The sequence below is a fragment of the Hippocampus bargibanti genome, linkage group LG01, assembly GCF_051943395.1.
Source record: "Hippocampus bargibanti isolate YZ-2025 linkage group LG01, ASM5194339v1, whole genome shotgun sequence".
Classification (NCBI taxonomy): Eukaryota; Metazoa; Chordata; class Actinopteri; order Syngnathiformes; family Syngnathidae; genus Hippocampus; species Hippocampus bargibanti.
Window position 1 is genome coordinate 3,296,959 of NC_142734.1, and position 24,404 is coordinate 3,321,362.

A 24,404-nucleotide genomic window follows, 5' to 3' on the forward strand; every position below is an offset into this window, starting at 1 on the left:
GCAGCGGCAGCCACACGCTGCCGCTGCTCAAAACATAAAACAATACTAAATAATATAAAATATTATTTTTAATCCATATATTTTGGTTTCGCAAAACATCATCCGTTTGTGACATTTAAATCCTTCTCCGTTGCCTTCCTGTGCCATAATTGTCACCTGTCACAATTCTTGACGGCAACCTGCAGTTCCATCACTGGGCCTGCTGGTGGTGTCAAGGTGTAAGAAGTCATGGAGGGAAAGAAGTTTTGATTCTCTCGCGTGACTTGGTGAATGGATGAGAGCAGGAACGGCAGGAAGCCGGGCAATCCCTCGCCTTAGCTGCTCCGGATGATGGATGAAGACAAACAAACAACTCTAGTTGAAAGGAAATAAATGTATTATTATTATTATTATTATTATTATTATTATTATTATTATTATTATTATTATACAGAAGATTCATATTCCCCTTGATGATCTAATCTCCTTCCTATTTAGTCCTCCTCACTTTACTGCCGGCCTCATCCTTCCACTTACACGTCTGGCAGTGAATGAGTTAATGGTGTATGTTTTAATGTTAAATAATCTATTGTGTGAAAGCATACATTAAGGAAATGAACAGAAGTCTATCATAAAAATGTATTTTAATAATAATAATGATACATTTCATTTATAAGTGCCTTTCAAAACTCTCAAGGTCACTTTACAGTCACAGGATACGTTTTTTGTGGGTGAGCAGTGGAAGCCACACGTGCTAGCGTTCACTCAACCCCGAAGTCACTCAAATAGCTAGAAAGCTAGCTAGCTAGCTAATGGATCGCAAATAAATAGCTAATAGATAGCCAGAAAGCCAACAGCTGGCCAGCTAGACAGCTTACAGCCAGTCAAGTAGATAGCTAATAGATAGCTAATGGATAGCAAATAGATAGCGAATAGATAGCCAACAGCTAGTCAGCTTACATCCAGCCAGCTAGACAGCTAGCCAGCTAGCTAATGGATAGCTAACAAATAGATAATAGTTGCCAACAACTAGCCAAATAGACAGCAACTAGTCAAATAGACAGCTTAGAGCTGTGTGTGCTAGACAGCTAATAGCTATCCAGCCAGCAAATGGATAGCTAATCGATAGCCAACAGCCAGCCAGCTCACAGCCAGCCAGCTAGACAGCTAGCCAGCTAGCTAATGTATAGCTAATAAATAGTGAATAGATAGCCTTATGTTGACATTTAAATCCATCCATAACCTTGCCTCCCTTCTATCTGTCTGACCTACTTCAAATCTCCGATCCCTCTCGGGCCCTCAGATCCTCATCCTTCCTCCACCACTGTATGCCCTCTGCCCGTCTCACCGCGATGGGGTGCAGAGCTTTCAGCCGCTCTACTCCCAAGCCGCTCTGGAACTCACTTCCACCCAACATCCGTACTATTGACTCCCTTATATCACCTCAAAACCCACCTGTTTAAACTTTCATTCATGGTCGAGTTTAATCTACTATTTTATTATTTCTTGTTTTATTCATGGTTTTATTGTTTTATGTATTGCTGTTTTTTTATTATGAAGTGTCCTTGGGTGTTCGGAAAGGCGCTTGTAAATTAAATAGCCAGATAGCCGACAGCTAACCAGCTAGACAGCTAATAGCTAGCCAGCCAGCTAATGGATAGCTAATAGATAGCCAGATGGCCAACAGCCAGCCAGCTAGACAGCTAACAGCTAGCCAGCTAGACAGCTAATAGCTAGCAAGCCAGCTAATGGATAGCTAATAAATAGCTAATAGATAGCCAGATAGCCAAGAGCCAGCCAGCTAACAGCCAGCCAGCTAGACAGCTAACAGCTAGCCAGCTAGATATCTAATAGCTAGCCAGCCAGCTAATGGATAGCTAATAAATAGCTAATAGATAGCCAGATAGCCAACAGCCAGCCAGCTAACAGCAAGCTAGCTAGATACTTCATAGCTAGCCAGGCAGCTAATGGATAGCTAATAGATAGCCAAGAGCCAGCCAGCTAACAGCAAGCCAGCTAACAGCTAGCCAGCTAGAAATCTAATAGCTAGCCAGCCAGCTAATGGATAGCTAATAAATAGCTAATAGATAGCCAGATAGCCAACAGCCATCCAGCTAACAGCAAGCCAGCTAGATAGTTAATAGCTAGCCAGCCAGCTAATGGATAGCTAATAAATAGCTAATATATAGCCAACAGCCAGCCAGTTAACAGCAAGCCAGCTAGATATCTAATAGCTAGCCAGCCAGCTAATGGATAGCTCATAAATAGCTAATAGATAGCCAGATAGCCAACAGCCATCCAGCTAACAGCAAGCCAGCTAGATAGTTAATAGCTAGCCAGCCAGATAGCCATTTTTTCCCACATCCTCATAAGTATTTTCTGAATAGTATGACTACTAGTCTATATGCCTGCCTCGCAGAAAATTTCTTTTGCACTAGCTGGCATGAGAGGGACTAACTGCCTGCAGCTTTCGCAATGGTCTGTGGATATGAGTCCATTTTTATTTTTTGGGTGGGGGTAGGTGGGTTAAGTGCATGTGTGCTTAAACCTCAGGCCACAATCGTGTTGGGTGTCTGTGTGTGCATGTGCGGGGGAAGAAAGAGTATAAGGTGAGTGCTGTAGACAAATCTGTCAGTTTCCCAGCTGGTTACCGTAGCTGCAGGGCTCAGGCTGGAGCAGGGTGACACTCGGCATCACAGCACCGCTACACAAGGCCTGAGGTTAACGCACCACCTTTCAAACACACACACAGATATACACGCACAGGACCAAGAGAACAGTGAAACCGCTCGGGCAAGTCGTCATTTCTTTTCAAAGATTTTTTTTTTTTTTTTTTTTTTTTGGCTGGCTAGGTGTGAACAACATTGCAGACCAGATTGCCTGGCAATGGACTGACCATCAAAGAGGGCGGGGGCCGGTAGAATGGGGAGGGAGGGAGGTGGTAGAACACGCAGATACCAAATGAGGGGAAATTAGACACTAGTAATATCTTACCCATCACGTCTACTGTGTACAATTGATAAAATGATATACAGTGATACCTTGGCTTAATAACTTAATTGGTTCCCAGAGTGTGTAAGGCGAAAAGTGTGCATCCCAAAAAATAATTTCCCATAGGAACCCAGTAAAATGAGAATAATCCATTCCCAGGTTCCCATAAAATATAATTTTCTACTTTCTAATTTTCTAAGCCTTAAAATTACACAAAATATACCTTATTTTATGTATAATAAATGTGTTATGGTATTATAATTAAAGAAATAAACTGTACAGTGATACCTCAGTTTACAAAATTTATGAACATTTTTAAATAACATTGAAATACTTTTTTTATTTAAACAAGCGTTTGATTCTCACTTGAGCAACATATCTAGCTATCTGGCTATCTATGTAGCTGGCTACCTTGCTATCTATTTGCTATATTTTCACTATCGAAATAGCTAGCTATCCATTAGTTATCTATTAGCTAGCTAGCTAACTTTTGATCTATTTGAGTTATTCCGGGTTGATTCAGTTGACACTTTTAAATAACATTGAAATACTTTTTTTTATTTAAACAAGCGTTTGATTCTCACTTGAGCTACGTATCTAGCTATCTGGCTAGCTATGTATCTGGCTACCTAGGTATATAGCTAGCTATCTATTTGCTATATATTGACTATCGGAATAGCTAGCTATCCATTAGTTGTCTATTAGCTAGCTAGCTAACTTTCTATCTATTTGAGTTATTCCGGTTTGAGTGAACGCTGGCGCATGTGGCCGCCGCTGCTCACCCTGTCACGGTTTTGCGAGGTGGTGATGGCGGGTTCGGATCCCAAAAAGCAGGCAGGAGGGAGCAGGAGGTTGTTTGACAAATTGTATTAAAATAAAGTCAGCAGGAACAAAATGTAAAACATCAAAATGATCTGAATGGAAAAAATACAAAGTAGCAAAAGAAAACCAAGTGTAAAAGTCCGCCAAGGTTAAACAAACACGTACACAATGCATGCAGCAAACAAGCAGCAAACAAACAATGAATCGGCACCGGATGATCGTGCCAGGTGTCTTTTTAAGTGTCATTGATTATAACGACCAGCACCTGCGAGGCTGCCGGCAGGGCTGACGTCGCTACCCGCTGGTCGCCAATCTGATCGGGACGACCAGCACCTGTGCAGGTGCAGGCGAGGCCGACAGCGCCCCCCGTTGGTCGCCAACCAGATCATGACACACCCGCAGAAAAAAAGTGATCCTATGACTGTAAAGTGGCTTTGAGAGTTTTGAAAGGCGCTTAGAAATCAAATGTATTATTCTAATTATTATATGTAGTGTTCTAGTGTTTCTTTCCAGAGAAACTTTCGTGAACTTGTCTCCTGTCATCACACTAACTGAGCTACTTTTGCCGCCGCGACCGTGATGGATGTTGACGTGGACTATTAACTGCGTGGCCTCTTCTCGAGACGCCGTTCCTCGTGCTTTGCTCTCATTTCACCGCGCCGAGTCCCTCAGTCGCAGGGACTCTCGGAGGAGAAAAAAAGCCTGAGGCAAAAGCAGCCTTCCAAACCCCCCCACCGCACCCATCGCTCCTCTGTCTCACCAACCGCACACATTTCCATCTCGGATACAAAAGAATCAGAATCAGAAAACCTTTATTTGTCCCACAATGGGGACATTTGCAGTTCAAATAAAAATGTCAACTGTATACTGTAAATGTGCAAAACTGTTTAATAAAAAACTGTACATAGTGCAAGTATCAAGAAAGACATATTGATATATGTAGCTGTATTATAGACCCAAAAATGACGAAATAAACACTTCTGGGTTGAGTGAACGCTGGCGTGTGTTGCTGCCGCTGCTCACCCGCAGGAAAAAAACCTGTGATTGTAAAGTGTCGTTGAGATTTTTGAAAGACGCTGATAAATGAACTGTATTATTATTATTATTATTATTATTATTTATTTAAAAAAACATTGTTCTGTCAATTCATACCTGAATAAGTGGGCTCTAAAAAAACAATAACATCAAAGTCACACTGTATTTTACGCACTTTCAATAAATGAAAAGAGGTATCATAATATAATAATAATAATACATGTCATTTCTAAGCACCTTTCAAAACTCTCAAGGTCACTTTACAGTCCCAGGATCAGTTTTTTTTGTGGGTGAGCAGCGGCGGCCACACGCGCCAGCATTCACTCAACCCACTCATAGACAGCTAACTAGCCAGCTAATCGATAGCCAATAGCTAGCTTGCTAGCCAGCCAGATATCCAATAGATAGCCCGCTAGACAGCTAGCGAGCCAACTCCATAGCCAACAGATAATAGTAATAATAATAATAATAATAATAATAATAATAATAATAATAATAATAATAAGAAGAAGAAGAAGAAGAATACATGTCATTTCTAAGCACCTTTCAAACCTCTCAAGGTCACTTTGTCACGGTTTTGCGAGGTGGTGATGGCGGGTTCGGATCCCAAAAAGCAGGCAGGAGGGAGCAGGAGGTTGTTTGACAAATTGTATTCAAATAAAGTCAGCAGGAACAAAATGTAAAATATCAAAATGATCTGAATGGAAAAAATACAAAGTAGCAACAGAAAACCAAGTGTAAAAGTCCGCCAAGGTTAAACAAACACGTACACAATGCATGCTGCAGCCAAGCAGCAAACAAACAATGAATCGGCACCGGATGATCGTGCCCAGTGTCCTTTTAAGTGCCATTGATTATAATGACCAGCACCTGCGAGGCTGCAGGCAGGGCTGACGTCGCCAATCTGATCGGGACGACCAGCACCTGTGAGGTGTAGGCGGGGGCGACAGCGCCCCCCGTTGGTCGTCAACCAGATCATGACAGTACCCCCCCTTCAAGGGGCTGCTTCCAGAAGTCCCAACAGTCTCCCAAAAAGGTCCACTCGCCAGGGAACGGTCGGTGGAGAGGGCAACCGCTGCCTCTCCAGCATACGACGGGCGGCGGCCTGATGGGAACGGGACTCGGCCTGGGGTGGACGAAGACGCGGCACGGATCGTCGTGGGCGTGAGTGCGATCCCTCTCGCACGTTCACGCGACGGCGCATGGCTCTGCGTGGACGTCGAACTGCCAGGCGCAGAATGGCACCCCGTACGGCCGTATGGGACCAGGTCTCGGCCGGACGCCGACGTGGGCGTGAACTGCCCGGCTCCGGGGGAACGAGACCAGTCCAGAGCCGCTCCGGGATCCAGCGGTGAGTGGGGTCTCGGACTGACATTGACTCGGACGTTGCACGGCTCGTCGTGGATGAGACTCAATTCGTCATGCACGACGACAGCGTGGCTGGACGTGGGCGTGCAATGCCAGTCACCCAGGGTCACCCTGGACGGCCACCTGGAAGGAGGTCTCGGCCGGACGTTTACGTGGACGTTGCGGCTCGTCGAGTGACGCGATTCAAACGCGACGAGGCTTTCGCTAACGTGGACGTAGCATTGCCAGGCACAGGGTGGAAATGAGACGGGTCCGATGTACCTGCGGGATCCGATGGTTGGCCGATTCATTCTGTCACGGTTTTGCGAGGTGGTGATGGCGGGTTCGGATCCCAAAAAGCAGGCAGGAGGGAGCAGGAGGTTGTTTGACAAATTGTATTCAAATAAAGTCAGCAGGAACAAAATGTAAAATATCAAAATGATCTGAATGGAAAAAATACAAAGTAGCAACAGAAAACCAAGTGTAAAAGTCCGCCAAGGTTAAACAAACACGTACACAATGCATGCTGCAGCCAAGCAGCAAACAAACAATGAATCGGCACCGGATGATCGTGCCCAGTGTCCTTTTAAGTGCCATTGATTATAATGACCAGCACCTGCGAGGCTGCAGGCAGGGCTGACGTCGCCAATCTGATCGGGACGACCAGCACCTGTGAGGTGTAGGCGGGGGCGACAGCGCCCCCCGTTGGTCGTCAACCAGATCATGACACACTTTACAGTCACAGGATCAGTTTTTTTGTGGGTGAGCAGCGGCGGCCACACGCGCCAGCGTTCACTCAACCCACTCATAGACAGCTAACTAGCCAGCTAATCGATAGCCAATAGCTAGCTTGCTAGCCAGCCAGATATCCAATAGATAGCCCGCTAGACAGCTAGCGAGCCAACTCCATAGCCAACAGATAATAGTAATAATAATAATAATAATAATAATAATAAGAAGAAGAAGAAGAAGAAGAAGAAGAAGAAGAAGAAGAAGAAGAAGAAGAATACATGTCATTTCTAAGCACCTTTCAAAACTCTCAAGGTCACTTTACAGTCACAGGATCAGTTTTTTTGTGGGTGAGCAGCGGCGGCCACACGCGCCAGCGTTCACTCAACCCACTCATAGACAGCTAACTAGCCAGCTAATCGATAGCCAATAGCTAGCTTGCTAGCCAGCCAGATATCCAATAGATAGCCCGCTAGACAGCTAGCGAGCCAACTCCATAGCCAACAGATAATAATAATATATACATTTATACACGTTTTTCAAATTTAAGACACATATATATAATATAAGATAAAATATAAGATCACATTCATACTCCTTTACAGTAATTATACCATGACTTCATAAATGAGATTCCCGCTAGCTGTGTACGTTTAGCTATTTTGCGAGTCTACTCTACATGGTCGTGTGTGATTTTACTATCATGTAGGTCAGAGAAGAGAAGCGATCCTGCCAAAATCGTTTGAACTAGTGTCCCATCCAGGAAAAGCAACCCTGAGGAGCTGCTTTATTTTCTGACGCCACCACAGCCAACACCTAATGCACTTTTCACGCACACATATACACACACACACACACTCGGTGAATGTTGCCATGAGTATCCAGGTGTCTGGCGGCACTGTGGCTGCCCTCACCTGTCACAACGACGGAAATCAGTGTTCTGACCAGAAGGTGTGCTGGCTCCACATTTGTGTCAATATATGTGAGTGTTAGTCTATCTATGTGTGTACAACTGTGTGTGTGTGTGTGTGTGTGTGTGTGTGTGTGTTAGCTATAGAGAGAAAGCGAAAGCGGATACCAGTCAATTTATACGTTTTCCCCGTATTTTAGACATTTTTTTAATTTCAAATAATGTATGTGCCTTCCAAACATTATTTTTCCATAAGAAACCATTAAAATGAGAATAATCCGTTTCCAGGTCACCATAAAAAATATTTATCTACTAAACAAGGCTTAAAACTACACAAAATATACCTTATTTTACGTCTAATAATTGTGCTATTGTATTGTACTTAAAGAAATTAACTGTACCGTATAATAAAGTCGTTTTATTTACCTTTGTGATGGTGGTTGATGTAGTTGCCTCTTGATGATATCCGAGTGAAGTTGCCGTGCTTTCCCAGCGATAATACCCTCACTCACACTGTCCCCCGCTAGCTTCTTTTCGTTAATCCAAATCAACAGAAGTTTTTCAATCTCTTCTATTGCCTGAGACCGTTGCTTAGACAACACAGAAACACCCTTAGCCACACGTAGCAATGGTCGACTTAGCATACTGGTACTGGGATGCTAAATTACACAAACGCACACCTCATTCGTGTTTTTCGATGATTTCCTTCTTCTGCTCGACCGTAATTTTCTTTTGTGTCCTCTTCGGCTTAACACTAGCCTGTGGTGGGGTCTTTTTCGGTCCTCTACACAGTACTCTAATCGAAAACAAACCTGATAAAAGCATAACGTACACACGCGCAATGAGCTCTTTGCATTTTCCCGCTTGTGTTAGCATTTTTTTTATCATTTCAAATAATGTACGCCGTACTACAACTTTTATACGGGAATTGTAATCATTTATAAAAGCAGCTATTAGCCAAGGTTGACAGGTACGAGAGAGAGTACTTATTCCTCGAGGGTGATGTGGAGGGTGAAAGAAAAAAAAAAGTGTGAAAACAACAAAGCAAGTTGCGAGAAAATGAAGAAAGCAGCCATGACACCTGTTCCGTTCCCCCGAATGTCGCCGTTCTATGAACTGATCCCAGCTCAGAAAATCGTACCCAATCACTTCTTTCGTCGACGTGTTCCTTTACCAAACACACACACACACGCACCCATTTTTAGGGGGTTCAGACATGCGGCCAGATGTCCACGTTGACACAGCGCTTAAGGCGTTTGACTGGATGAAACAGTGCATTGGCTGCGGGTAAAGAGGGATTAAAACAGGGCCGGAGGCACTTGCGTTATATTGAAAACATCCTGGGCTGCTTTGTATGGAGATTTGCATACATTGCAGTCTGTGCAGTGATGGCCCATCTGCTGAGGTGCGCTGTCGCCCAAACAACAAAGTGTGTTAAAATATTTCACATCTCCATCTACTGGGAGGGAGGTAGACCACATCAAAATGCACCATGATTGGGGAGTGAAATCAAATACTGGGAGATCGAAAACGGGGGGCGGGGAGATGGGCACAGCTTTGAATTTTGAACGCCTCCCAAAAGTGCCTCGGTTTGAGCTTCAAGTCAATGACAACGCTTCTGGCCATAATTCAGGGATATGATGAGAATATGGATTGGATTGGATTGGATTGCCTTTTATTAGTGTGGCAGTGGACGCATTTACATTTCACACTAGCAAAGTGATGAAAGGAAAAGGAAAGAAAGAAGTAGAAAAACAAAAAAACAGGAGCTGTTGTAAAGGCAGCCTCACTCGCGCCGCCATCTTGAAGTCAACAAAAAAACAAAATAACAAATAATATGTTAACACAAAGACACAGACACAGTCATTCAATCTTAAGCACTTTCTGCATCTTCCTTGTTGTGTGAAGCAGTTCTAGATGAAAGATGAAAGAATCAAATCGTCCTTTTCACCAGTGGATCAGGGACATCATGGTGAAGTGTGCACGTCTACTTCAAGCTAAACGTTGAAAGCATACACAAAGCTTTAGCATCCATTGATGAAAAGAGATTGTCTCACATCTCTTATCCCATGTAAATCCACTTCAATTCCAAGCCGCGACAGTTCCACATAGTATGCGCTGACGCTCCTTTCTTCTCATCGCTGGCTCCTCAAGCCATGAATCCATCCAGCCGCAGACTGTCCAACAACACAGGCCTTTCCGCTGAACAAAGCGGGAATATGAATATCAAAAACATGTCGCGGCTTGGAATTGAAGTGGATTTACGTGGGACAGGAGATGTGACCAATACCAATACATACATATTGGTTTATATAGTGCTTTAACAACAGCTGAAGGTTGAACAAAGCGCTAAATGTGGGGAAAAAGGGAAATGATGCCCCCTTGAGAATCGGAAAAACATTACCAGAAGCCATTTCCAGCACTTTATCGGCACCCAAACGACAAAATATAAACTCGAACAAATTTGGGAATGCCGCACTATGTCATATAGACAGTGTGTGAGCTAAGAACTAGCAATTATTTTGGCAGACATACATGTTCAAGTACCAAACAGTTGGATGAACGTCCAGGAAATAATGGATCCCACTTGAATGAGACAAAAACATGAGGGGAAACATCCACAGACTGGTTTTGTCTTCACATAACCTGAACCCCCTTCATTATATTAATGCTGTAATTCTGCATTACAGAGACATTTAATGGCACTGTAAAATGAGATGATTGGAGTCATATATCTGTGTACTCATGTCCCTTTGGGAGGTCAGAAACATTAAAATGAAGAAGTTGCAGAGAGGAGAGAAGAGAGATGAAATGAGAAGAAGTTGGTGCAGCAAGTCTCAGCAAGTTTCAAGTGTTAAAGGACTTACCGACACCATTTTTTGGTTTCCTAACTGACGTTTTATAGCATCTAAAATACCCAAAACACGCCGGCTGATATTTTTAGTCAAATGCAAAACACCACTAAAAATGACTTAAAGTGTGCTAAAACTGCAAAAAAAAAAAATGGAGGTGCGAATTGGGCATTTTCAGAAAGTCCCGCCCCCAGTTCGTGACGTCACGCCAAGACGTCATGCCTTGCTCGAGAATCAAAACAATGGCTTCAGATTCAGAGAAGATGCTTTCTTCTTGTTACTCATCCATTTATGAATATGATTCAAATAGTTCCGAAGAGGAAAGCATACATGTTTGCAATCGATTAAAGAAGTTCTTCCGTATCAATTCGAGCCATCTGGACTCCAATGTACCACCCAAAAAAATGCACAAGATGGCGCCCAAGCTCCGTTGGAAATGGGCTGATTTGTCTGCTAGGAATTTGTGTCAACTACAGTAAAGTCTCGTTATATCGATATCGGATATATCGATAGTCCCGGTTATATCGATACTATTTCGATGCACGCACTGAGAAAATTACATGCAAACGGGGTCGGATATATCGATAGTCCCGGTTATATCGATATTTTTTCGGACTCCCTTGAATATCGATATAACGAGACTTTACTGTAGTATCAAATAGTAGTCTTGGTGCAACACACAACAATTCACCATTGCGTTATTTATCTGTTTTCCTTCTAATTTCGCCATCAACACGGATCAACACAATGTTTTCAGACCAAACAAAGTACCCAAAATGCATTGTGTGTCAGGAATCGTCACCAATAGACCAAACAAGCATTGATGTGATGGAAGGACTGCTACAATGTGTCCTTTTTTTTCCGGTCAGGGGCGATCCTTCAGTGACGTCACGTACGAACTCGTCACCGACTCAAAAACAAGACTTCCTGAAGATCCAGCGCGACTCTTAAAACGTAAAATGAAGTGGAATCTTTGTAAAATGCGCCCAGTAGAAGTCATTTGAAGTCATTTTACAAATTATGGACACAACTTCAGAGGTGTCGGTTGTGCTTTAAAGTTTCATCAATGCAAGTGAAAAATCTCATCTCACATACGTATTCCTCCATTTTGTTGTTGTTTTGTTCGTCCACTGCTCCTTTCCCCATGCGTCTTTTAAAGCGAGAAAAACAGATATGAAATTTAAAAAAAAAACATGCTCAGGGCAGCTGATGGTGGATGGAACAGTAAGGTGATTTCAAGACGGGACGGTTTGTGTGTAGGCTGGACAGGCTGGTGTAGCCTCCGTCCTCACACACACACACACACACACACACACAAACACACACATATACTGACACCAAGTATCTGAAAAAAAAACAGCCAAGATGGACGTGAGGAACATGTTGCCTGCACGGGGGAGGATTTTGGAAAGAATAATGCGGTCAATCTGTTTATTTCACTGCCACATCCAAGAAGAGTGATCATTTCATTTGCGTTCATTATTTTCACTCTTTTTATTCCAATGCTCATGTCAGAAATGCCGAAATCTGTACGCAAGAGCGAATATCGTATTTTACCTGTTGTGGCTTTATGCTAATTAGATTAGATTAGTTTTTATTCATTTCACACTGGATACATTTACATTTCACAGCAGCAAAGTGATGAAAGGAAGAGGGAAGGAAAAGAAGAAGTAGAAAAACAAAATACAGGAGCCGCTGTAAAGGCAGCCACTCTCGTTATTAGCTATTAGCTATCTAGCTAGATAGCTGTTGGCTGTCTAACTGGCTGGCTGTTAGCCGGCTATCTGGCTATCGATTAACAATTTATTAGCTATCCATGAGCTAGCTGGCTAGCTATTAAAAAAAACAAAATGTGTTGTCATTCAAGCACTTTCTGCACCCTCGTAGTCATATGAAGCGGTTCTAGATGAAAGAGAAGAGAATCAAAGCATCCTTTTCACCAGTGGATCAGGCAAATCATTGTGAAATGTGCACGTCCGCTACAAGCTAAATGTTGAAAGCAAACACGAAACTGTAGCATCCATCGATGAAAAGAGATTGTCTCACATTTCCCGTCTCACGTAAATCTGCTTCAATTCCATGCCGCGACAGTTCCACGTACGCATCGGCGCTATGCGCTGACGTTCCTTTCTTCAGATCGCGGGCTATTATTATTGTTATTATTATTATTATTATTATTATTATTATTATTATTATTATTGTAGGTAATTAATAATAACAAGAATAATGAACCAATCAATAAATAAATGAATACACAAATACATAAATATATAAATACATAAATACATGAATAAAAGCTAAAATGATTATTATTATTATTACATGTATTTAATAACAACAATAATAATCAACCAATAAATAAATAAATAAATACATACATACATAAATGTATAAATAAATTCATAACTACATACATAAATAAATACATAAATAAAAGTTAAAAAATAATATTATTATTATTATTATTACATGTATTTAATAACGATAATAATAATGAACCAATAAAGAAATAAATAAATACATACATGTATAAATACATACATAAAAGCTAAAGAATTATTATTATTATTATTATTATTATTATTATTATTATTATTATTATATGTATTTAATAATAACAATTATAATAATGAACCAATAAATAAATAAATAAATACATAAATAAATAAAAGCTAAAGATTATTATTATTATTATTATTATATGTATTTAATAATAACAATTATAATAATGAACCAATAAATACATAAATAAATAAAAGCTAAAGATTATTATTATTATTATTATTATTATTATTATTATATGTATTTAATAATAACAATTATAATAATGAACCAATCAATAAATACAATCTAAAAATATTATTAAAAAAATTATTATATGTATTTAATAATAATAAAAATAATAATATAAATCAATATATAAATAAATAAATACATAAATAAATACATACATACATACATACATACATACATACATACATACATAGCGTTATGCTATACTTACAGTTATGATCACAAGCTGCAATTACACTTCGGGTGATGCAAGTCACATCCCAATTTAGGTTATAGGTGACCTGCTTTATTTTTATTAAAGTATTAGTATTTTTGAAATACTTTTATTTTTTTGAAATACCTTTTGAGAAAGTGAGACTAGTTGAATAAATAGGGTACGTTGCACATGTATGTGCAATTGTACATGCCAGCGGCACACTTTTTTTTTTTTTTTTGCTACGAGGCCAACCACTGGCCCACTGGAAACAGATGCACATTAACCCATATTTAATCAGGATTATAGAGAACAAGCAAGTATTATTTAACAGACATCCCACAGCAGCGGGGAAAATATGAGACACTCACACACTCACACTCACACTCACACCCACGCCCACACACTTACTTAATGCATGGACACAAAGTACAAACACAAATCCAGCACAATCAATTTAATGGCTGGCATTAGTTAACTGCCAAATGCTGGGCTTTTTATGGCAGGATCATGGAGCCCTTGAAAAGATAAATACGGTGCACAGATCCCAGTAATTACTGCAATCCCTTTACAGCACACACACAGACACCGGCTCGGCTCATGCGCAACTACGGCCGACGGTGGCCTTGCAGATTAAGTCTATTCTGACCGTGGAGGACAAGAGGGATGACAAAAAAAAATGGCTAGCTATTAGCTATCTAGCTGGATAGCTGTTGGCTGACTAACTGGCTGGCTGTTAGCAGGCTAGCTGTTGGCTATCTGGCTATCTATTAACAATTTATTAGCTATCCATGAGCTAGCTGGTTAGCTCTTAGATGTCTAGCTGGCTGACTGTAAGATGGCTAGCTGGCAGACTGTTGGCTATCTATTCGCTATTTATTCGCTATCCATTAGCTTCCTAGCTGGCCATTAGCGATCTAGCTGACTGGCTGTAAGCTGTCGTGCTGGCTATCTGGCTATCTATTAGCTATTTATTTGCTATCCATTAGCTAGCTGGCTAGCTATTAGCTGTCTGGCTGTAAACTGGCTAGCTGGCTAACTGTTGGCTATCTGGCTATCTATTCGTTATTTATTTGTTATCCATTAGCTAGCTAGCTAGCTATTAGCTATCTAGCTACCACCAACAAGGGGGCGGGACCTTCTCAAACTGGCTACTTCCGGGTTCATTTTTTTTGCATATTTTGAACGCTTTAAGTAATTTTTATTGGTGTTTTGCATTTGACTAAAAATATCATACTGCATGTTTTGGGTATTTTAGATGCTATAAAAACGTTTTTCTGATGTCAGTTAGGAAACAAAAAAGTGATGTCGGTTGTCCTTTAACAAAATTCCCGAATTTGTTCGGTTTTTGTTATTTTCTTGCGGGGGTGCCGATAAAGCGCTGGTCCGACCTCTAGCAGTGTTTTTTAAAAGTTGTACGCCCCGGGCCTCCGGGCAGATGTTATTTAAAACACTGATGATACTAGTGCAGCGTGTTCTACTTGAGACAAATTCCTTGTGTGTTCTACATACTTGGCCAAGAAAGATGATTCTGATTCTGATTCTGATTCTGATTCTGATTCTGATTCGGACTCTGACTCTGACTCTGACTCTGACTCTTACTCTGACTCTGACTCTGATTCTGATTCTGACTCTGACTCTGACTCTGACTCTGACTCTGACTCTGATTCTGATTCTGACTCTGATTCTGATTCTGACTCTGATTCTGATTCTGATTCTGATTCGGATCTTAGAATGATAGTCGTGGAAAGAACATGAAGGATGAGACCAGAGCAAGCGAATTTCCGGTAGGAAAATTGTGCATGTGGAGTGGAACAAAGGAAAAAGACATCTTGGACAGTGTGTAAACGGAGGCAGAGGGAGGCATCAGATGTTCGTTCGTCTTGTTGTGGGCTGCTCAAGTGAGGGAGGACAAATTTGAGTCATGGGGAGTGAATGAGAAATGTCAACAGATTGAGTCAGAGCAGAGCTCGGAAGAAAGTATCAACAACGGGCTCATGGAGCAGTTTAGGACTGACTGAGCTACTGGCAAACTGGTCAGAAGCTGTGTGTGCGCACGTGTGTGTGTGTGGGTGCGTGTGCGTGTGTGTGTGTGTGTGTGTGTGTGCGTGTGTGTGTTTGTGTAAATCTTGCACGGGGGCGGATGTGGGATTGGCTTAGTCTGCTGTCTATAATGAATGGTTAATGTTAGTCGGGGAAAAAAATGAATACGGTCACCATCTGCTCCATCTAAGTCTGCGTTCTGTGCATGTGTGAGTGTGTCTGCCATCATCCACACACACATACTGAGACACATACATGCCAGCACACGCGTACACACACACACACACACCCACCAGGCACTCTTAAAGAGGGATTTGGAAATATGGAATGGAAGTAAAAGGGAGGGGTGGAGCAAGGAGAAGCAACAGAAGAAGGATAAGCAAGAAAGATCCGCATCAAACAGAGAAAATAGACAATGTCAACTTAATTAAAAAAGCAGATCAAGCCACGCAAATACAGAAGCAAGACAAAGCTGCACAACAGACGCAAATGCAGGTGAGCACTAAAAGGGTGCTTCAATTCTGTCAGTCACATCCATCAGACATCGCCGACAATCACACAAAGGTGTGGTTTTTTAGTTCATTAGTTGCCAATAATAATTGAGCAATCATTTTGATGGACAATGATGCATGCATTTAAACTCAATAGTATGTGGGTCCTGGAATTCGAGTGACAATGACAAAAACCCTGGCACTGGAGTGGACACCTTTTTGCACATCGAGGACGGGGGTGATGTGGTGAAAGGATGAGGTTCTGGTGATGATCCGGCCTGAAGAATTCTGGACGAGTTGAAGTTTGTGGAGAAGTTTCAGAGGGACATCAAGGAGAAGTGAATTTCAATAGTCTATCTGGGAGGTGACAAGACTGTGAATGAGGATAGCAGTGGTGTGAGGAGTGAGAGACGGGCGAAGACGATTGATATTGCGTCGGTTTAGGCGCTACTGATCCATGCGCACCAAATCCAGCAGACATTTAAACAGCTTCTTCCCCCCAAGCCACTCTTCGAACTCTTTCAACAGTAGCCAAAATGGAACTGTATACTTAGCAGTTTTTTTGACAACGATACTAGTGCAGCATGTTCTACCGAAAACAAATTCCTTGTGTGTTCTACATACTTGGCAATAAAGATGATTCTGATTCTGATTCTGATTGAAGTACGCAGATCGGATTAAGTTATTAATATGGGAGTGGAAAGATACTGTGTTGTGAAGGATGACTCCTCGACTTTTGACCTGATGGGAGGCAAGTAGTGATGTCATTGGGAGCTTTGTCATTGTTCACTGGAAAGAGCCCGATGATGAATTTCAATTACTCAATGACCACAAAATAAGTAAAACATAGTTCTCAGACTTTGAACATATTCTCAACATTTGTCTTCAAACACATTATATACAGTGAGACCTCAACTTAGAAACACCTTATCTTACAAACGTTTCGTCTTAAGAACCTCTAATTTATGAAAATGAAACCTTATAATAAGCACTATTTTCATAATACACACCCACCACGGCTGGAGGAGTGATCTTCGGCGGAAGCACACGACCGAACAGCGCTCCAGTCGCCGCTACTTTGCACACCCCGGCTCATTGAATGCATACGTCGATCGCCTACTTGGAGCTTTTTACTGATAATTTTACTATGATGGGACTTCACAGGATCTTTAAAGTAAAAAAGCAGAATTCCACGACACTACAGTGTATTACTGAATATACAGTAGCAGTATCCAAAGCCTTCAAGGGATTACAAGTGTTGAGGACACTGGAACAGTTTCATCCCGGCTGCGCTCACACATAAACACACACTCTCTCGCCCACTCACAGAACAAATGCGTGGCTGTGAGGTTTTTTTTTTTTTTTGGGGGGGGGGGGGTGGCTTTTGTCTTCAAATTAAAAAAAAAATCTTGAAAAACCATTTTCCGGTCACGGTGACTGGCGATGGACTGTGATAGAACATTTGTGCTACATCTCCGAACAGCGCTTGATAAGTAAATACAGCCTACATTCATAATCCGCATGTCACTGTGCTATCCACACACACACACACACAAACACACACACATGCACTGCCAGGTTGTGATTAAATTCTCTGTGGCCTATGATCTGCCTTTAAATCTTTGCAATTTTCATTTTATGCAGCTTTAATATGGATCATAGTTGCTCTCAGAGTGCCCCCCATCTCCTAATCTGCTGCAATCTGAATAGAGAGCCCGACTGGGCCAACATCTGATGCCCAAACAAGCAGTCACACTCAACTAGTTTCTCTGCCGTTACCTCCTCCAAATGTCTCCAAGACATGAGATTTGAGTTGACCTTTCCCCCCCCCCCCAATTTTATATCTGCAAATTTTACGCTAACAACAACAAGTAACGTTGTGTGTTGTTGTTTTTCTGGCACTCGGAATAATTTCAGTTTCCTATGAAGTGATACTGATGGGACCTTAATGAGAGTTCAGTGTGGGAACTCTCGGGTGTCTGATTTAGTCTGGTCCAATTGATGCGATTAGAAACACATGAACATAGGGATTATATTCCCATGATATACACACTATGTAATGCACAAAAACAGACAAGAGAGAAAGAGAGAGATGACCCTGTTTTTTGGCGCATTGTATCATAAGAGGATAAAGCAATTAAGGGCACACAGTGAAAAAAAAAGTATAATAAGTGTCAGAGATGTTCGATCGGACACTGAGGACAAAGACTCAAACCCAGAAAGACTGTCTTTACTGCCGGCAGGAGACGCAGCCATTCATGACAGACGCCTGAATTCTGCAGCCCTCTGCCGAGCTATTTATTGAGAGTATATGCAAATTTAAGTGATACATTAGTAAAACGTAGTTTTCTTGATTAGAATACCACACCTTTTGAGTTCTACGCACGAACAGCTGAAAGCAATAAAACATTGTCTTTTCCATGAACTGATAAATTTGTACCCTGGCTAATGAGCTCTTCCCGTGAAGGAGTTTCAAGTCCTAAATTACCCCTGTGATAAGGAGTTTCCCAAGTCCTAAATTCTGTCCAAGGCCAGATCTCCTAGATGAAGATGACAGTTTAACAAATTGTGTCTGTTGACCCCAGATTGACCCCAAGTTGTCTGTGCTTCAATTGTGTATTCGAGTCACACATGTTGAGTAAGCATATAACAGCATGAAACTTTTAAATATAACAACTTCTTATTCTCCATCAATAATATACAGTGCTCACATCCAGGAAATATAAGATCATTGTGAGGGTCACTATTGAAGCAATAAAATGACTTTATTACAGTTTATTTCTTTAATTATAATACCATAGCACATTTATTATACATAAAATAATATATATTTTGTGTAGTTTTAAGGCTTAGAAAACAAGAAAGTAGAAAATTATGTTTTATGGGGACCTGGGAACGGATTATTCTCATTTTAATGGTTTCCTATGGGAAATAAATTTTTGGGATACACACTTTTTGCCTTACACACTGTCTGGGAAGTTCGTAAACCAAGGTATCACTGTACTTGATTATTGCTAGAAATATGTTGTAACTTGTTCAAAGTATTCATGTGTACATGTGAACTTTTGTTCATAAAATTGCACAATGAAATATTACACACGCGTGGTAAGTAAGGAAAAATTGAGCCGTTAGTAAAGTCACAGTCTCTCGCTGGTTGACAGGTATGTAATGCTACTGCTGATACAGGAAAAAAAGACAAACTGAGCAGCTAACGCTTGGTTAAAGCCCACCTGGCTGCATCATCACACTCACACTGTGCAAGTTGCTGTCGATTTGTCCATCTGCATGTGGTGATTATGTTTAGTTGTGGGGGGGGGGGGGGGGTTGAATCCCGAAGCAGATATTAATGAGGAGCAGAGAGTGAGGATGGAAAAAGGAGAGTGAAAATGAGAAGGGTGGGGGTGGAAAGGGGTCCCCCTGCCACCTACTCCTGCTTAATCCCCATATTGAGACAGAAGGCTGGACCAGTCCCATCTCAGAAATGCCGCATATACTGTATTTGGATGAGTCTAGTGCTTATGCTCTTTTGAGTCTCCGTATTTTCCAATATGTCTTCCTAGATTATGCGTGCGAGGAGAATAAAATAGTCAAATAAATGTTGAATGAATGTCTTGATTCAATCATTCATTCAGTCTTCGGACATTTTTTTGTACATGCAATACTCTGTTTTTCTTTTAACCCCTCCCCCCTTTTAATGGTCCTATATATAATGTTAAAGTTTCAGAGAGGTCCTCAAAATTCACACCAAATGATTTTTTTTATGAATTTTCATTTCTCTTTGATACACACACTTTTTACTCACTGTGGGTGTGCGTGTGGGTGTGCGTGTGCGTGTGCGTGTGTGTGTGTGTGTGTGTGTGTGTGTGTGTGTGTGTGTGTGTGTGTGTGTGTGTGTGTGTGTGTGTGTGTGTGTGTGTGCGTAGTTAATGAGAGGAAAAAGTTCACACCACAAAAAGTAAAACGATATTTTAACCAAATTCACTACCGGGGTGAAGACTTTGAATGTTCCCATTCAGAAACCTCACTCCTGCTGTTATTTCAGTTTCAAGTCCACTTTTTTATTTCTTTGTTTTTAAATAAGTTGAAGTGGGAAATGGTGTGACATTTAGTGTTCAAATGTAACACTAGTTCTCTAAACTTATCAGCAACGGCGGTCCTCACTCCTTATCTGGAGTTATCCGGACCCCACAAAAACATTGAAACAGGAATGTGTGTGTGTGTGTGTGTGCGTGTGTGTGTGTGTGTGTGTAGGTGGACAAATGCATGTTCACCTCAGTGAACATGATGAAATCCCCCAATAACCTCCCTCCTCCCATCATGAAATCCTCTTAAAGCAGACTATATTACATATCTGCCAAACAAAGACAAGTCAATCATCACAATCAAGCGAGTCAGGCCAACCAGCTTGACTCATCCCATTGTCGTGATTAAAATGAAAACGGAGCAGGGACATTAGCACAAATCCCATGTTCACCTTATAAGGAAGATCAGAAGTCAGTGAGTGTTTGTGTGTGTGCCCAGTATAATTCCGCTGCTTGGATCGCAAAACAAGGTTTTGGTTGTTTGCAATATTCATAAAAGAAAGATTATGATTGATGGAATGAATCCTATTCAAAAATAATTATCATTCTGGAAAGATAATACTATCCATTTATTTATTTATTGTTTCCATCACAACGTTTGTAGGGCGCTCTGGAGCCTATCCCGACTGTCTTCGGGTGCTAGGCGGGGGACACCCTGAACTGGTGTCCAGCCAATTGCAGGGCACACACAGACTTGTGTGTTCCAATTCACAGCTACAGACAATTTGGAGTGTTCAATCAACCTGCGCTTTTTGGTAAATTGGAGGAAACCGGAGTACCTGGAGAAAAACCACACAGGCACGGGAAACAGTGCAAACTCCACACAGGGAGGTCAGAGTTGGAATCGAATCTACACGGTGTGGTCGATGCGTGAAGCACTGGACCACTGGGTGACCTCTATGATATTGTACTGTACCAAAATTTAAGGTCACAACAAATACAGAGGTTGGAGATTTACTGTCAAAACCATTTAAAGACGGACTTTTCAAGAAAAAATGGACATCATGACGAAAGGTCGGTCAGTTATTTCCTAGCTAATGGTAGCCTCTAGTGGACCCTCTAGTGACCACATTTTTTTTCAGTCTAGATTGATTCAGACATAGCACTACTGAAGGCCTAGCGATGAAATCTACAGCCTGCCACTGGTGTATAGTAGATGGGATATTGATTAATGTCACCTTTTGCTACTGTAATTTATTGACACGTCGTCGCATTTGTGATACAAATAGAGAAAGGCTGCACTGTATCAAAAAAAGAGAAAATACAGTAAAGTCTCGTTATATCGATATTCAAGGGAGTCCGAAAAAATATCGATATAACCGGGACTATCGATATATCCGACCCTGTTTGCATGTAATTTTCTCGTGCATAGAAATAGTATCGATATAACCGGGACTATCGATATATCCGATATCGATATAACCAGACTTTACTGTAAGTCTTTCAAAATGTAGACATGTCCTAAAGGAAGACAATACATACAACACTGTCATCCACATTACAACAGCTTATTGGAAAAATATCGAAATATGCCTCACATATTATGATAACTTCTTCAACCATTTGGCCTGAGCAGTATTTTGTAATGACTTGATAAAATAATCATAAAATCGTGTGGGGTGTGAGACAATTCAACATTGAGCCAACCCATTGTCAACAGGGAGTCTGTATACACACACTATGGTTGTATGGTCTGTCCACAATCCAGTGTGCACAATGTGTGTGTGTGTGTGTGTGTGTGTGTGTGTCTGTGTGTGTCGTCCTCTAAGCGGCATGCTTCACATTATTATTGCTCCAGTTCACTTCCTGGGATAATCCTTAACATAACAGAGGGAACTGCAGGTGAGAATTAAGACCCAACTGAGATACAGTATGCAGCTCCGTTAAAAAACTCACACACACATATACACCCATTAATGAATAATATCAATATGACCCTTTCCTCAAGCTACACCCCGTCTGAGCTGAACTCCATGAAGCGTCTTCAGCTGGTCCCGAATGCTGTTGCTTGCCTTTTGACAGGTACTCATAAGAGGGAGCATATAACACCTACTTCACTCGCTCTCTAGCTATACCTTTTCGAGTTATTTTCAAAATCTTATTATTTGTCTTCAAATCTTTAATGGCCATTTCCTTCTTACTTCTCTGACCTTATCCAACCCTACACAGCTTCTTGACACCTCAGGTCTGCTGACCCGACATTATTATATGTGCCAATGGCTAAACGGAGGCTCAGAGTGGTTTCTGTTGATGGTCCCACTCTCTGAAATGACCTGCCATTGAACATTCGGCAAGCCCCCCCTCGAGCTGACCATCTTTAAAATCCGCCTCAAAACTCACTTGTACTCTTAAGACTTGATCTTAATTTCTCTCCCTGGTGCTTCTACTATCTTTGTGACTGCTTTATTTCCTGTAGATGTAGTGAAATGTTAAGCGCTTTGTTACAGCTTTTTAAAGGGCTATATAAATCCATATGTAGTGGATTGTATTGTAGTCAACTGAACTCGGCGCAACATTGTCCTCCCACTGGGCAAACCTACAGGTTGTCAGTCATCCGCTGCTTTTCAAAGTCATCTCCTCCGATATGTTCACTTCCTATAATGAAACGTGCCAACAATCAACATTTTAACACAAACACATTCCGAGCTCTAACGACCGTGACAAACAGGAGACTGATTGGCGGCTGTCTGTCGTCCATCGTCACCACGGATCAACCTTGCGACAGGCTACCTAGGGGAGAGGACAGCGACAGCACCACTGAGAAAACGCTAGAAGGTCAGCGAGACAGATAAACACATGCATGGCAGCAATAACCTTTAAGTGGCAAAATAACTGAGAGCAAAAGTCTGACGAGGAGATGTTCATGTCTTTATGCACAAAAGCAACAAAACAGCAGGCGCCATTTTGGACACAAACATGAGGTGTTTTTCTGTTGTTGTTTTTTTGGACTGAAGACAATAAGAACAATCACTATCTCTACGGATATTTTCAATGTTGTGATCCTCTTATTTCAATTCATATGAACAGGGAATAACAAGGTAGTGTAGCTACGGCTTATCTCCAGCTCCTCTATTAACCACTGCGGTATTAGCATTAGCTGCCTGATGCTAATATTCTCGTATTTGAGGGTGACAAAAAATAATTATGTATTTCTCAATTCTATAAAATCAGATCCTTGAAACAGAATATTCACTATGTTGCAAAGCGTTTGTGACAGTGTGTTTCAATCATAAAAAAAGGTTCTTATATCACAGTGTCCACAAGATACATCTGGATAAAAAAAAATCAATTTCCATATTAGAATGAACACGTTGAAATATTTCAAAGGAATTATCTCTTTGGCAAAAACAGAATAAAAGCCCTCTTACCCGTGCTAATCCTTCTACGGCTGATATTACCTGATAGGATGTTGTACTATGTGAATACTATCAACAAGACATGGCAAAAATAATGGAAACAGGTCCCTGTTGTCCAGATTAGAGCGAGCATGTTTCCATCCCAATTTATCTCTTCCCCCCCTCCAAAATGTAACCTCTTTTCTTTGTATTTCAATCTCTCTATGGGATCTATGGGAAACAATGTTCATATAAATTTAATAAAAGCTGCGGTGTAGTGAAACAAAATTGGTCTTGCCCTATTTCTTATTACCGTATTTTTCGGTGTATAAGGCGCACCCAAAAGCTTTCATTTTCTCAGAAAGATGACCCTAAGCCTTATACGCAGGTGCGCCTTATACAGTATGTGAAATAACATTAAGCCTCAACAGGTCTCACAACTAATTTCAGCAGCCACCGACTCCATTTACTCTCGTAAGAGAAGTAGTGCGTCAGCCCAGCCTCTACTGTAGCAACTTTTAATGTAGGTGTGCCTTATATTTGGAAAATGTTTATAAATTTATCCAGTATATTATATTTGGAAAACATTTTTCATTCATTGAATGTGCACCTTATAGTACGGTGTGCCTTATACACCATAAAATACGGGACCACATTACAGACGCTTATGTACGAGATACGTTCCGAGCGGTAGTTTGTAAGTTGAATTTGATTGTAAGTTGTTTCAGTGCTATATTTTGTATGGACGCTATGTTTAAGTCAAACACTGAACAGGGGAAGTATAAAACACGGACGCTCTAAC

At 41.2% G+C, this 24,404-nt stretch overlaps 1 protein-coding gene across 2 annotated transcripts in view; it reads right to left on the minus strand.

Annotated features, from left to right (window-relative positions):
- Positions 1-17: 17 nt before the first annotated feature.
- LOC148902761 (YTH domain-containing family protein 1-like) overlaps positions 18-24,404 on the minus strand; it is an 89,953-nt gene continuing 65,566 nt past the window's right edge. Inside the window, exons 7-8 of one of the 2 annotated variants that reach the window (XR_016114245.1) lie at positions 2,631-2,712; positions 18-354 (exon numbers count right to left, since the gene is read on the minus strand). The gene's annotated coding sequence lies outside the window, so the exon portion shown is untranslated. The remainder of the gene's footprint in view (positions 355-2,630; positions 2,713-24,404) is intronic. The other variant, XM_088990459.1, reaches the window with a different exon arrangement.